The 13,991-nt window shown below is 37.3% G+C and overlaps 1 protein-coding gene across 14 annotated transcripts in view; it reads left to right on the top strand.

The window, feature by feature from the left end:
- Positions 1 to 13,991, top strand: part of LOC134812281 (uncharacterized) — a 112,713-nt gene that overhangs the window by 45,050 nt on the left and 53,672 nt on the right. The gene's annotated exons all lie outside the window — the stretch shown is intronic.

Raw genomic sequence — 13,991 nt, 5'->3', positions numbered from 1 at the left:
TGTGTACTGTTCTTTACCGTACCATATAAACGATTTAATGCATGGAAGTATAACAGTAGTATACTTTTTCAAAAACATAAACACATTTAAAAAAGGCTCGAATGGGTTATCGTAATTTCCATATAATGCATGATTGAAATAATGATTGGAGTAATACTCAAATTCGATCCTGATCTACAAACGTGTAACATGATAGCAAAATCCGCTGTGATTTTCTGTACTAGAACAAGTTTTAGTAGTCTCCAGCACATCACAGCTAAAAGGCAGTAACACTAAATCGATTACATTAAATAACCTCTCAAGATCGGTTAGTTATATTTGTATTTCAATGTGCAACGAAACAGCTACTATAATACTTTACTATCAACTAAATATACGGTGAGCATTGAAGCTCTGTGCTGTGAGCAACAACGAAAAGAGATGCGACTGCAATATATCGACTCATATGTGAAAATAAGGAATCTGCAATAAAATTTGATTAAATCTCAAATTTCCTAATTACGATTTCTAACTGCGCGGCGTAGTGCGTACTTTGAAATCCAAATAAAAATTATTTTTGATCAAAATATTGGAAAACAAAATTACAGCATGATGCAAATCTTGTGTAAAAAAATGTAATAAACAATATGCTGTTAAAAACTTTCGTGAAAAATTTTAAAAAGCATGATTTCCTCCACATTTTGTGAAGTTATCATTTTTATGACTTTTACAGGTTATAATTTTTGTCAAGAGCTTAGCCATTTGTCAAAATTTTGGTCATGGTATCATGTGACTCTACCATGAAATTATAATCCGTTGATGTATAACATTTTGGAGTTTATCAGGGGATAAAATTATTAGTAGGTTTATAAACTACCAAGACGCGCGCTGAGTTGGAATAATGTATAACTATCAATACATTGTACATGATACACGATAACGTAAAACTATATAAATCGATAACATATAAGATCAAATAAACCATATGGTACCAAGTTACATTAATTGATGAAATCTTTCCAAAAACAAACAATGTTTTAGAATGAAAATCCATACACAAATATTCCTAGCTTTAAGTATGACACACATTATTACATGATAACGAATCGATTTAACGCACATATGCAAAATATATTGTATAATAATCGACCTTGTTTTTTAAAGATGAGTCATTTATAGTATCGATAAGAAAATCCCTGTACAAATAGCTTCTACTTCTAATCCGATTATTTATGTTGTATGATGCAATGAAAATACTGCGCGCGCAGCTTGAACTACGACATACGCAAGCGTTCAGTTGCAAATTATAAGGTCTACCGAAGTTTGTAGGGCGCGAAAAATTTTGTGTTGACGTGCTCGCGCATTTTGAGTAATCAGCTCGCGGTGGGGAATATCCGTCCGCAAATGCAAATTGATACAAAGAATGAAATCGGTCGGTCGCTTTTCCTTGTATCACGTGGTGACCCCCACTGTCGCTTCACTATAGTATCGTCTTCGACGATACACGGGGAGCCGCGCACTTCGCGAGCGTGCTAAATCTAGGCAGTGCGCCATCGACAATAAGACGCGCGCGCTGACCATTGAATGGTTTTTTAGCTCTTATTTCGGCCAGCACATTATTTTGGAAACAATCGAAAAGTTATAATACTTCCCATATAACAATTTTGTTGAAATTTGGTCAGCTTACGTAAACACTTACGTTCTACTGAACCTAATTTAGTTTGAGCAATTTCGATGGTCAGAATTTGAGTTATCAACGAATTTATACCTATTTTGTCATTTTTAGACCTCTTAATCAAGGCCAATCTCTCCCAACTAAATTAGGTTCGGTAGTTAAGTATGATTGGAAGGTTCTGACAAATTTTCAGCATGATTCATGTTCAGGAACCGAAGATATGACAGAATAATACGACAAAAATCAACGAATTTCGTCAAATTACGCGACTTTTACACCTAATTTTGCTCCAAAAGCCGCGCACCATCAAATATGGCACCTAGGCGAAACTCGCTGATTATTCCAAAAAGGTATAATAAATTTGGTACTGTGAAAATTCTCACAGTCTCTAGAAAACGATGGTACAAAAATTTTGAAAATCCGAGCAACTTTATTTTTATCGTGCACCGCCTACTAAATCACTCTACAGTCGATCTTCGAGATTATTCTAAAAGGGCCCCCGACAGTTGAAACCAGCTTGAATCGATGTATTTTCGGCCGCTGATTCCGAATCACCCCCCATGACATAGGGTTAAAATGCTCCCCTGGCGAGATATTTGCGAGAAACTGTTTTGATCACGTGATATGACCGTATAAGGAAGTTGGTCGAATTTCTCGTTAGGGTTAGGGTTTCAGCATATGCTTTTGTTAGGGATTGGGTTAGGGTTAAGGTTGGCATCAGATTAGAGGGCTATGATTTCGAATAGTCATTCAGGGCCACCAAGAGAACGTGTTTAAAAAGTCACGTGACAGTCGAGTGTAGAGTGATTAATCATCATTCCGCACTTCGTGCGCGGCGGGTCATACAACGTATGACAAGCTTTTCCCATTCATTCACGGCTTACGAATTTCAATAAAGCTTATCGATCCAGCAACATTTCAACCATTTGTCTTCCTCTGATGAGCTTGAGCATTAATAACTTAATAAGGTGAGGTAGTTGATTCATGATGTCAATCCTTCGCATCTCGCCGATCTAGCATAAGTGTGGTTGCGAGAAGCATTATTTGTTATTGGATGCGTGCGCGCGACCCAGTAGTGCATCGTGCTACAAGTAAGGTTGACGGATGTTACTCGTCTAAATTTCTTCGAAGTAGCGCGCGCCGCTTTCTTCTCGAAACTGGCCCGACGGCAAGTGCTACGAAGTAGCGCGCGCCGGGCCAGATCATTAACAATGGTCAACAAGTAAGGTAGAAGAAGCGGAAGAATATTCTTTTCAATGAAATCTTTTTTAAAATGTTCAATAAATATCTAATGAATATTAACATTATTAGGTTTATATGTTTTGAACTGTTGAAATTTACCCAGCCCTAATATATTCTAACAACCATAAATAAAAGCAAACTTATTTGTGTTTGTTTTTCATCCTACTTTCCTACTGTATTTATCAGCAACTACCATTACAGTGAGTACACTTAATATTATTTTGAGATGTACGAAGAATCATAAATCTAGTCGAGCAAATTTTAGAAACTGACCGGAAATCTGGTGCTAATCAAGAGTACTAGCCTGCTGATTTATCGCGGCTGTTCTCATCTGAAACTATGCTTGTAGCTCGTTGGGATAGTATAGGAGTTTTAGTTCCTATAGTTGGGAATGACGTAGTTGTCTGTTCACAGATCGCCCTCTAAACTTACAAGGAAATATTTTCTGTAGATCCTTGGTATATAAGCAACATTTGACAGAGCATAGTGTGGAGTGAGCTATGTGCCCATCCTTTGAGAACCCGGTGGATGTCCTTGCTGTACGGCAGTGTTAAACAAGGAACTGAAACCGAGGGGTTCCGTTCAGGCCCTTCACACTTTGTTTCTGTCTAGTTCTAATGTACCGTCACAATAGTGAAGCTTTATTATAGTATCAAATATAATGTGTCACTCAACAATAAAATCATCATTTCAGAATCTAGAAACGATCGAGCCTCATGACAAAGATTGGTAATGAGTACACTAAAAAAAAGCACAGAACTCCGTTATTGTGAGATACATTTGTGTTATATATATTTGTGAATATATAATTTACTTAACTTAACATTAAAATAAATTCAAAATCAATTCAAAGATTTAACAAAATTTTGACGTATTGCTATCATATCACATTATAACACTTTATTTCAGACCCTCACTCAACAGGAACGAATCTTTCAACTGACAAGACAAAAAGTAAACCCTTTGTGAACCTATCTTAGGGGGACGATGATTAATCACTCTACACTCGACTGTCACGTGACTTTTTCAACCCGTTCTCTAGCTGGCCCTGAAAGACTATTCGAAACCCTAACCCTCTTATCTGATCCCAACCCTAACCCTAACCCAATCCTTAACAAAAACATATGCTGAAACCTTAACCCTAACGAGAAATTAGACTAACCTCCTTATACGGTCATATCACGTGATCGAGACAGTTTTTCGCCAATATCTCGTCAGGGGAGCATTTTAACCCTATGTCATGTGGGGTGATTCGGAATCAGCGTCCGAAAATACATCGATTGAAGTTGGTTGCAACCGTCGGGGGCCCTTTTAGAACAATCTCGAAGATCGACTGTAGAGTGATTTAGCACGCTCGATCTTAGGGAGCTGTGAAAAGTAAGTACAAGAAGAAAAAAGTATTCTTCTCGTTGAAATATTTCAACAAAATGTTCGTTGAATATCCAATAATTTTTATTTCAATAATTTTTCTACTTTCACGTTCCGAACACAGACTGCGGTGTTTACCAGAAACTATATAATACCAAATGTTTGTCACTCGACCATTTCAGAATCCAGAAAATAATCGTGTAACGAATAACGCGAAAAAATACATGTGACGCTGGATGGACACCAAACACTGAAAAAACTGCATTTGGTAAGATAACCTTGAAACTTATATTATTGTTCTGTTTAAATTTTAATTAACTGCGCTACTGTAAAATGGTAAACTGTACACAGTATTTGAGAACTGCCCCATTTTACAGATTTTTGTCAGTCGACCATTTCAGAATCTTGTAACGAATCTTTTAAGTTTTAACGTAAAAATACACAGAACTCCTCTGCATTGTGCGATACTGCAGACACCAGACATTCCAAGCTATCTTAATGGACAATTTTACTTCTGTTAACCTACCACTGAAGCTGGTGAACATTATAGTTATATACCGTACCAGTATACAGTAGCACTTATTTTGAAGGAAACTGAAATTTCAAAGTTATTACGTTTAGTTCAGTTCGAGGTGCTTTTCACAAACATAACATTTTGATGTGAGGCTTTTTAGATCGAATTTGAAATTTAAGCATCAAATATATTTATTATATCATAATATTTATATAATGTGACATGTTAGAGAAAAATACCAATTAACCCATATTTTCTAAGTATGTGTATTTTAGGAAAACTGTGTAATTTAGAATTAGAAAAACTGTGTTTTCAAATAACTCTTTGCATGCCTTTATGTAATTTCTAATTTTTTTACATCATTTCAAAAATGTCGATTATCATTTATCTCAACAAGAGATCGAAGGCTTTAATCTTATGAAATGATATTTAATATAAGTAATGTTAGTATACTATAGAATAAAATCTGAATTAGAAGTCATCAAATTAGACGCAAATTTACAAATTAAGAAGGCTGGTTACCGCTAATTATTACATTTAGTAAGAGGGATGTAATTGGACGTGATGGAGATGCAGCTGGATGCTGCCCACACTACATCACAGTTCTCTTGGCACTGTTCCGACCTCTTCTCAAGTTTGGCCGGCCATTCAGATAAAATGGGGGGCCATTTTAGGGGTCACGTTGCACAAAAAAGGGTCACCCATCCAAGTACTAACCCGGCCAGATTTACTGTAGTCATATCAATAGAAGAATTCAGCGAGTCTACATGAGTCTATCGGAGAGCGTTTATTCATGAAGTTTATATCCGCACAATTATTGTTAGGTAGGTAAGCGCACTTCGAGTATTTGAAGACGCTTTCCTGCATGTGATTCAAGGTCCTTTTTACAGCCGCATAAGCGCATTCAACGCATTTGTTATTGGTAGGTCTCCCGTATGACATCTGCTCGGACGTTCTCTAGTATGTGTCCTCAAGTGTTTTTGTAAGGTCTCTTTCCTTGCGGCTGCATAATCACACCTATCACACTTAAAGGGACGCTCTCCAGTATGGGTCTTGAGGTGAGAATGTAAGTTTCGCATCTGTTTTGCAGAATAATCACACTTCGAGCACTCGTAGGGACGCTCCTTTGCGTGAGTCTTCACGTGGTTTGATAATGTTGATCTTGTTCCTGCTGCAAAGTTACATTGGTCACATTTATATGACCGTTCCCCCGTGTGAGTGGTGGTGTGTCTCTTGAGGCTGTGTGTGAAAACTGAGGAATAATCACAGTATTCACACTTATAAACTGGTTTACCATCATGACATGGTCTTAAAGAAGTGTGGGTCAGCTCGTGTCTGTCCAGGTGTGACTTATACATTGTCCTGAAATCACACTTGCTGCACTCTAGTTGGTGTCTTGTTGCTTTCGACACGTGTGAACTTCTTCGTGTTTCGTTATCATTTCCAGATTTAGACATGAACATCATGAAATCTTTGCAGGGCTGCTAATATTACGTAATTAAACATTGCATTTAACATGGTAGATTGTAAAATATGTTGTATGGTTTTGAACTTGTATTCCTTGTAATAATTGTGGTCTGTGGATGTAATGACTCAAAAATACGGCCAATATTTATATATGAACCACGAGTCAGTATCATTTTTTCGTTTATAATTACACGGTATATTGGAGTAATACAATGTTGTTTTTAAGAAATCCTATCACAGCGGTCACAGTTGTCACAGTGGTCACAGTGGTCACAGTGGTCACAGTGGTCACAGTGATCATGTAACTAGCTAGAACTAGAAGATCATGTCAAATATCAAAACCTTGCATTCAACGGTTACATTGACTACAATTATGTTTAAACTTACAACAGTGGATAACTCAGCCAATCATGGAACGTTATATAATATATCAATCCGCGCTACCAGCGAATTATGCGATCAAATAGCGGATAAGACGATTGACAAGTATGTTGTCTCATATCAAGGACAGAAGAAAATCGCGATTATTTAGGCCAAAAATCGCGGCGCCGCGACAAGCCAACTATAGGCAAAATCGCGGCAATAATTTCGAAAATCGCGGCTGATTCGCAGACAAGTAGTCCTATGGCATACTATCATTATGGTTATCGGACAGAATGAGCTTCAAATCACTTAACATCTTTAATTCTATCGATTGAGTAGTGGCAACATTTTGCAGCTGGCTTTTTGTGGGTGACTTAGAGGTGGTGGCATGTTGCCAGCATTGTGGCATCCTTTTTATAAGTTTTTCACTATCACTATGTTCGTAGAAATATTTCCTTTACACTCATTGTATCACGTCGTGACCCCATCGTCGTTTCACTCATGACTCAATGGTGTCGGGGTGAAACATGAAAGTCACAATATGCAGCCGCGCATTCGTGCGCGGTGGGCCTACAACGTGAGGCAATTCCCTCATGAGTTTTTGTCCATATTGTGTTTGCAAAGCCAAAGGTATGTTATAAAGTTATAATATAGATTAAGTGTCTTAACAATTGGTCAATGTTCTCATTGTTCCAAATCTCACTTAACAGATTGACTCCTTACTAACCTTATGTCTAACACATTTGCTTTGACAACACATTTAAATGATTTAATGTTTGTAATTCCTGTTTAATTCGGATAATTCCATACGTATTATGTTATTTCCTCATCTTTGCCTTTGTTCATAAGAGGGCCTTTATGTATCGTCTTCTGAATGTTTGCAGTTTTCTAGACATTGATTGGGATGTCTAGTGGTTAACTTTATGTTTAGTGGTAAACTTATGTCTAGTGGTCTAAGTTTTTATGTCTAAGTTTTAGGGAAGTTTTTGGCTAACAATGTTATGTCAGCAGACGAGTGGGTTAGGAAATGCTTGTGAAAGTGGATTCCTGCAAACCAATTTTTCCACGGTTCAAGCTACCCTGATCATTGTGATCATAACATATTTTTTTCGGTTACCTGAAGTCCTAGTTATATTACCTAGTAGTAATAGTATAATAGTACCTAGTCCTACCTCTCAATATACGAGTTTGGAAGTTTTTCCTGAAACTGCTTTTGTTCATGTTCCATGCTACTCTGATAATTATGAGCCTAACAGATTTTTTCGGTTTCCTGAAGTCCGTACCTACTGTAAGGACAAAAGAAAATCGGATTTAATTTTAAAGGAGAATGCGCAAATTTGGTCGTCAGATTTAAAGAAAAATGGCACAATTTGTCGCGAAGAATTGAAAAATCGCGATTCTGCACGTGCCGCGATGCCGATTTCATCTTGACCTTGTCTTATATAGTATTGAGATAGTAAATTTGACAATCAAACAGAAAATTTATAAAATCATCAAATAATTGCCAAAGGCCCAAACTAAAAATGTTCGATTGATCAGCGTAAACAGCGAGTTTTGCGGTCAAACAGGAAAAATAGAAGGGAAACAAAGACTATGGAGTACAATAATAAGTTGGAAATGTGGTTGTTTGTCCAGTTGAACTCATATATAACGAGTAGACTCAAGAGTCTGATTCTGCCGAATGGGACTCTACCGTAGAGTTCCATTCGGCAGAATCAGACGTAAAGTCTACGTGGTAGGGCGCACATTGATACGTTTCGGGCATTAATACGATTCTGTCGAATGGAACTCTACGCGCACATTAATACCTTTCGGGCACATTTATCGTGATAGTTAGGTTTGCAGTGTGGGTCGATAACCGAGTGCGTTGTTTACTTTTAAAAAGATTATTGCAATCGACAGATGTTGTTGCTATTGTTACAATTCCATCCAACTACATTGATCTAACCCTAAAAGATAGTGCAAATGATTAGTTACACAGTACACACGATATCATGTCATGAGGGTAACTATTATAGTTCTGCAGAAATAATTATTATTATTCTCGTAGCAGATTAAACTTTGTAGAAGGAAATTACATTCTTATATATCACAAACGTATCGGTTATTTCAATTTCATTTAAGCCTTAAATTACACATTTAAACTACAAAAACATGAACTTCAAATTCACAATTTCAGTTTCAGTCCTCACTTTTCCCTAGAACATTTATCGTGATAGTTAGGTTTGCAGTGTGGGTCGATAACCGAGTGCGTTGTTTACTTTCAAAAAGATTATTGCAATCGACAGATGTTGTTGCTATTGTTACAATTCCATCCAACTACATTGATCTAACCCTAGAAGATAGTGCAAATGACTAGTTACACAGTACACTCGATATCATGTCATGAGGGTAACTATTATAGTTCTGCAGAAATAATTATTATTATTCTCGTAGCAGAGCCAGATTAAACTTTGTAGAAGAAAATTACATTATTATAGTTATATATCACAAACCTATCGGTTATTTCAATTTCAAGTAAGCCTTATTAAATTACACATTTAAACTACAAAAACTCTTCGTACATAAAAATATACTGGAGTTATACATGAACTTCAAATTCACACTTTCAGCCATCACTTTTCTCTAGCCCTATTTATCCACTCTTCAGGCTTCAAAAGGTAAGCCATCACAATCGCCAAAAAACCTATTCCTGAAACTCCAGATACGACATGAAAGAAATAAGACCATTTCTGCCTGTAAACTGAATCATAGTCCTCAATATCCGGATCTGTTGTTGTGAGAGCTACCATCAGTAAAGGACCCAGGAAACCGGACAGTTGAGCAAAACTGTTGTAGACAGATACGAGGATGGCCGAGTTTTCAGGATCTATTTCGTAGTTGATCGTGTAGATAGATCCGCTGAACAAGGTCGAAGCAGCTAGAGCGCTCAACAAAAGAATAAAGATACTGCCGGGCACAGTGACACATGTTGAGAGAGTAATGTGGAAAACTATTTGCAGAACCATCGGAACTAAAGTGAAAACCATCCTACTCTGAAGCCAAGTTAGTACCTGATCGACTTTAAGGAGAAGAAATGAGAACGCCACCGTGGATATAGCTATTAGGAGGCAGAGACTGATGTTGAGATAAGAGATGAGGAGTGGTTCAGCTCCCAGCAATCTTGTTGAGAAAGAAGGGGACTACGTTCAGTAGGTTGTAGTAGATAAGATTGTATGCAGGGCTGTAAATGCAGAAAGCTAACAGATACAGCCGACAAAACAGTGATTTCAAAGACGCCGGTGGTTTTGTAACATTTTCAGAAGAGCTCTGATCACAATCATCCGTCGTTGTATTCGCTCTGGTGATAATCTTCTTTTCTGCGTCGGTCATGTACCTGAAACAAAATATATTATATAGGTCGCTTATTTATTTGTAACCAAGAATGATACGATCACGATCTAACTTATAAATGATGTGATTTGGATTATTACCATTGTTGTAATATCTATCAGTGGTATTGTGGTAGTATTGACTCACATGACATATCTCTGAGCATATTACATAAACTTAGACTAATGTCGTTACATTTTCTGCCATATGAAATACTAAAAATTGTAAAGGAGAAGTTTAAATGATTATAAACAGATAAAGAAAAATGATAAAGATGCGGTCTTACCAGTATTGTTGTGGTGAGTCGTGAACAAAGAGTAGATTGAGCACCAACCCGACTACGTAGCACGTGCCAATTAAGTAAAAATAGTACCTCCATCCCAGGAGGTCGTTCAAGGACCCAGCAATTAGGGAACCTGTTCCTTGGCCAATGGCACTGATTGCCCCTAAAATGGGAAAAAACTGATTAGCGACGGAGATAGGAAATGGTAAAATATGACTAAAAGCTTAACATATATGGAATCTTTAGTAGTTCGTTAATCAATAATGAATACCTAGATTCATGAAGAATATATTAGCGATCGAGATCACACACCCATTTTAAATCTGACACCCGAACTCTAAGATAGAGATACCCAAATGTTACCCTGAACTTACCTACGAATGGGATAAGAATCTTATTCTCATCTCCAACAGCAAACCTAGAGATGTAATTAAAATTGAACGCTAACATAACTCCAGACAAAAAGCCACGTAGCGCCTGAAACCGGCATCTTTTAAAAATAATTCAAATATCATCAGATTTCTTTTTTTTTAATCAAGACACTTATTTTACTTCGGAGTATTCCAACAGCCACATTGTTACACAAGTGCAACCAGCCAATTACAGGAAGCCGAAGGATTTGTTTTTAGCCAGTGACGGTTAAGGTAGTGTGTACCATACTTTCTTCGCCCGAGACTTTGCTGCAATGTGCAGCTCCTCACACCCGATTACTCGAGTATTCGGCTGAGTAGACCGGGCTGGGGGCTGCATAGACCACTCATGATCCTTAGCTGAACGTCAACGACACTCACCCCACGACCAGGCAGACAGTGGGATTTGAACCCGCAACCTCACGATTGCAAAGCTGGCGTTCTAACCAACTGCGCTACCTGGCCGTTGCTATTGAAAATATCAAATATAAATCAGTTTCCAGAGGTGAGGGGTATTTTGAATGAAAATACTTTTAATTTTGGACACCAAAACATGTTATAATGCTATTGCTGTAAGGAACCTGTGTTATAATGATCAATGTGGGGGTGATACCAGCAAAGGTAGGGTAACACAGCGTCACCACAGCAGCTACAATTAACCAATGAATCCTGTAAGTAATAATAAATAATAAATATATATGATTATAGTAAGATTATAGATATAAATGGTTGCAGTAAAACTCATTTCTTTTCTTATAGAATTTAACTGATCAGTCTATCGGGAAAGTTGAAACTGAAATTCCTAGCGTAAGTACACGATAACCTATTGGAGCATATACCTGTGCACTTTTTAGCAATGAGAACTGTGAGGACCTGTGCTGTATAACCGTAAAAATAAGCCCCAATAACAAAAGCTTGAGTGCGCTCTGACCAGCAGAATTCTCCGACATCTAAAGGATCATCGCAGTCCATTTTAACCATTCCTCCGATCATTGCAATTGTCGCCCCAAATCTGTTTGTGTTAAGTACTTAAGTATCGTGAAACTGTTGACTTAAACTGCAGTCAATACAATGAAAAAGGGGTTTCAATAAAAAGATGTGAAACATTTTACCATCGATCCAGAATTAGAATCACTATTAAATATGGATACAAAATGGGAAGAACAGTGAACACATTAAATTTAATGGGTAGTCATTTCACAGTATAAACCAATAAATTCCTTAACAATTGCTGTTTTACCAACCTTGAGCAGTTCTCGAAGTAAGTATTGAACAAGATGCAGAAATAAGCTATAAACTGCCTCCTGTTTCGGAACCAAGAAAACATGCCGGCGATAAAACACGAACCGAAATAGACAGTGGTTTATCAGAACCGAAATAAACAGTGGTTTATCAGAATGAACCGAAATAAACAGTGGTTTATCAGAATGATCAATTTGATCATGCTCTAATCGAAATTCGAATCTTTGTATTTTTGAATCTAAACATATTTCGATTTGCCAATCGCTGAAATGAAGGCGTTAAAATCACAATGCAAGAGAACAATAGTAAGGAACAATAGTAGTATAACGCTGTGAATTATCTCTCTCTAGCTTTGTAGATTTGAATATATTGTTTGTACATTTCCTGTACGACCGTGTACGATGCCTTTTCCGCTACAGAGTGAACACTTGGATATGGTAGATGATGCTATGGTTGAGGATGGCGAGTTCCTTCCGGAATATGTGGATCAGATACACATGGCAACTGATAGTATTTTCAAGGAAATTAGAAGTAAAATCGGTGTTGAACACAATGATGAAGTGCGATTTGATAAGCTGAGCCAGAAAACTTTGTCAGAGTGCTCAGTGGTAGCTTGTGCTGTAGGGTTGCCAGCCGATATTATCGGCGATAATTTGCCAAAAATTGTTATCGATTATCGCGGTAATCAACCAGTTTTTAATTTTATTAGGGGAAAATAGCCTAAATTTAACATATTTTTCTAATCTGTTTCTTTGTTTGTCATGTTAAACTTGACTGCTAGCATAATTTGCAGTGTGATGGTATTCTGAGTGCTGACGTGCTATGTAGTGTGTAGTGTTTATGAATTTGAAATTTAGATGTCGTGTTATATTATTATTATCGCATCTAGTTTAAGTCTCTCAACCTTACTAAGTTGTTAGTTGAGTGTGTCCCACAACCAAACACCATGCCTAGAAGTCCGGCGTTATGTATTATAATGATCCTGGACCTAAGTGGCAAGATTCAAGAAGTTCTATATCAAAAAAATCTAGTTTAAGTTATGAATTAAGTAGGTAGCTTGGAGGTTGTATGATCAGACGCAGTCATTCTGGTTTGTTGAAGCACGGAAAGAAACTCATACTGCAACGAGACTGCAAAACCTGTTCGAGCTTGCTGTGTAGTGTGTAGCATGTTGAAGAGATATGACCGGATAACTGCAATGCAGTGAACGAAGTTTTGGATGACTCGGAGCTAGGTAATCTAAAACTGAATCCAGGAGAGACTGAGTTAGTTAAAGACATTATCAAGACTGTGTTAAAGAAATAACAATCTCCCTCAAGCAGAAGTGAATATTCACTATTCAGTTTATTGATAGTCAAGAGTGAAGAGATAGACTCGCCACTTTCTCCAACCCTTCTTGATAGAATACGTACACGATATGTCAAGAAAATTACCTTAACTTCGTATCGCTGGTAACGTTCTACTCGGACCCCGGTATTCTAGATGCAGATGTATATCAAGAAGATAAAAATAGAAAACTTTGATTGCATGTCAAGCTCAGATCAAGTTCGTAGTCGTACCATCTTTTAGTTCAGTTTACATTACTCCCGATAGATCAGCTGCAGACAGAATAGCCTACAAGAAAGTTGTCGACCAACTGCTCAACAAAAGGACAGCAGAGCCGGACGGAGTTCACGTAATCAGGAACTTTAGAGTCGTTAGCTCGGAGAAGGAGCCTTGAGAGTTTTATATTTTCTATAGATACAATATTATATGTTTTGATTCATTGATTAATTATCTTTTTGCAAGGGGCCAATGTTATTGCGGGTGCGGTATTCAATACTGCACACTCTCGTGTTTTGGTGACCCGTCTTTCAATACATATTTTGGGTTTTGATATACTGGGCTACTGGATGTTTGGGCTATATTGGTTTTCTTCTTTTATATCTGGGTTTTTTAGAAGCGTCCATTTCTGTATAATTATGTATTGTTTGAAAAGATTTAGATAAATACAGAGGCTGCAGAAGGGGGTTGATAATGTAAATGAGTGGTCCACGAGTAAATTTCTCATCCACGAAATCAGCGGCCTCCGTAGAT

This window comes from Bolinopsis microptera, chromosome 3 (genome assembly GCF_026151205.1).
Source record: "Bolinopsis microptera isolate Bmic1 chromosome 3, MBARI_Bmic_1.0, whole genome shotgun sequence".
NCBI classification, from domain to species: domain Eukaryota; kingdom Metazoa; phylum Ctenophora; class Tentaculata; order Lobata; family Bolinopsidae; genus Bolinopsis; species Bolinopsis microptera.
This window is presented reverse-complemented; position numbering and strand designations above follow the sequence as displayed.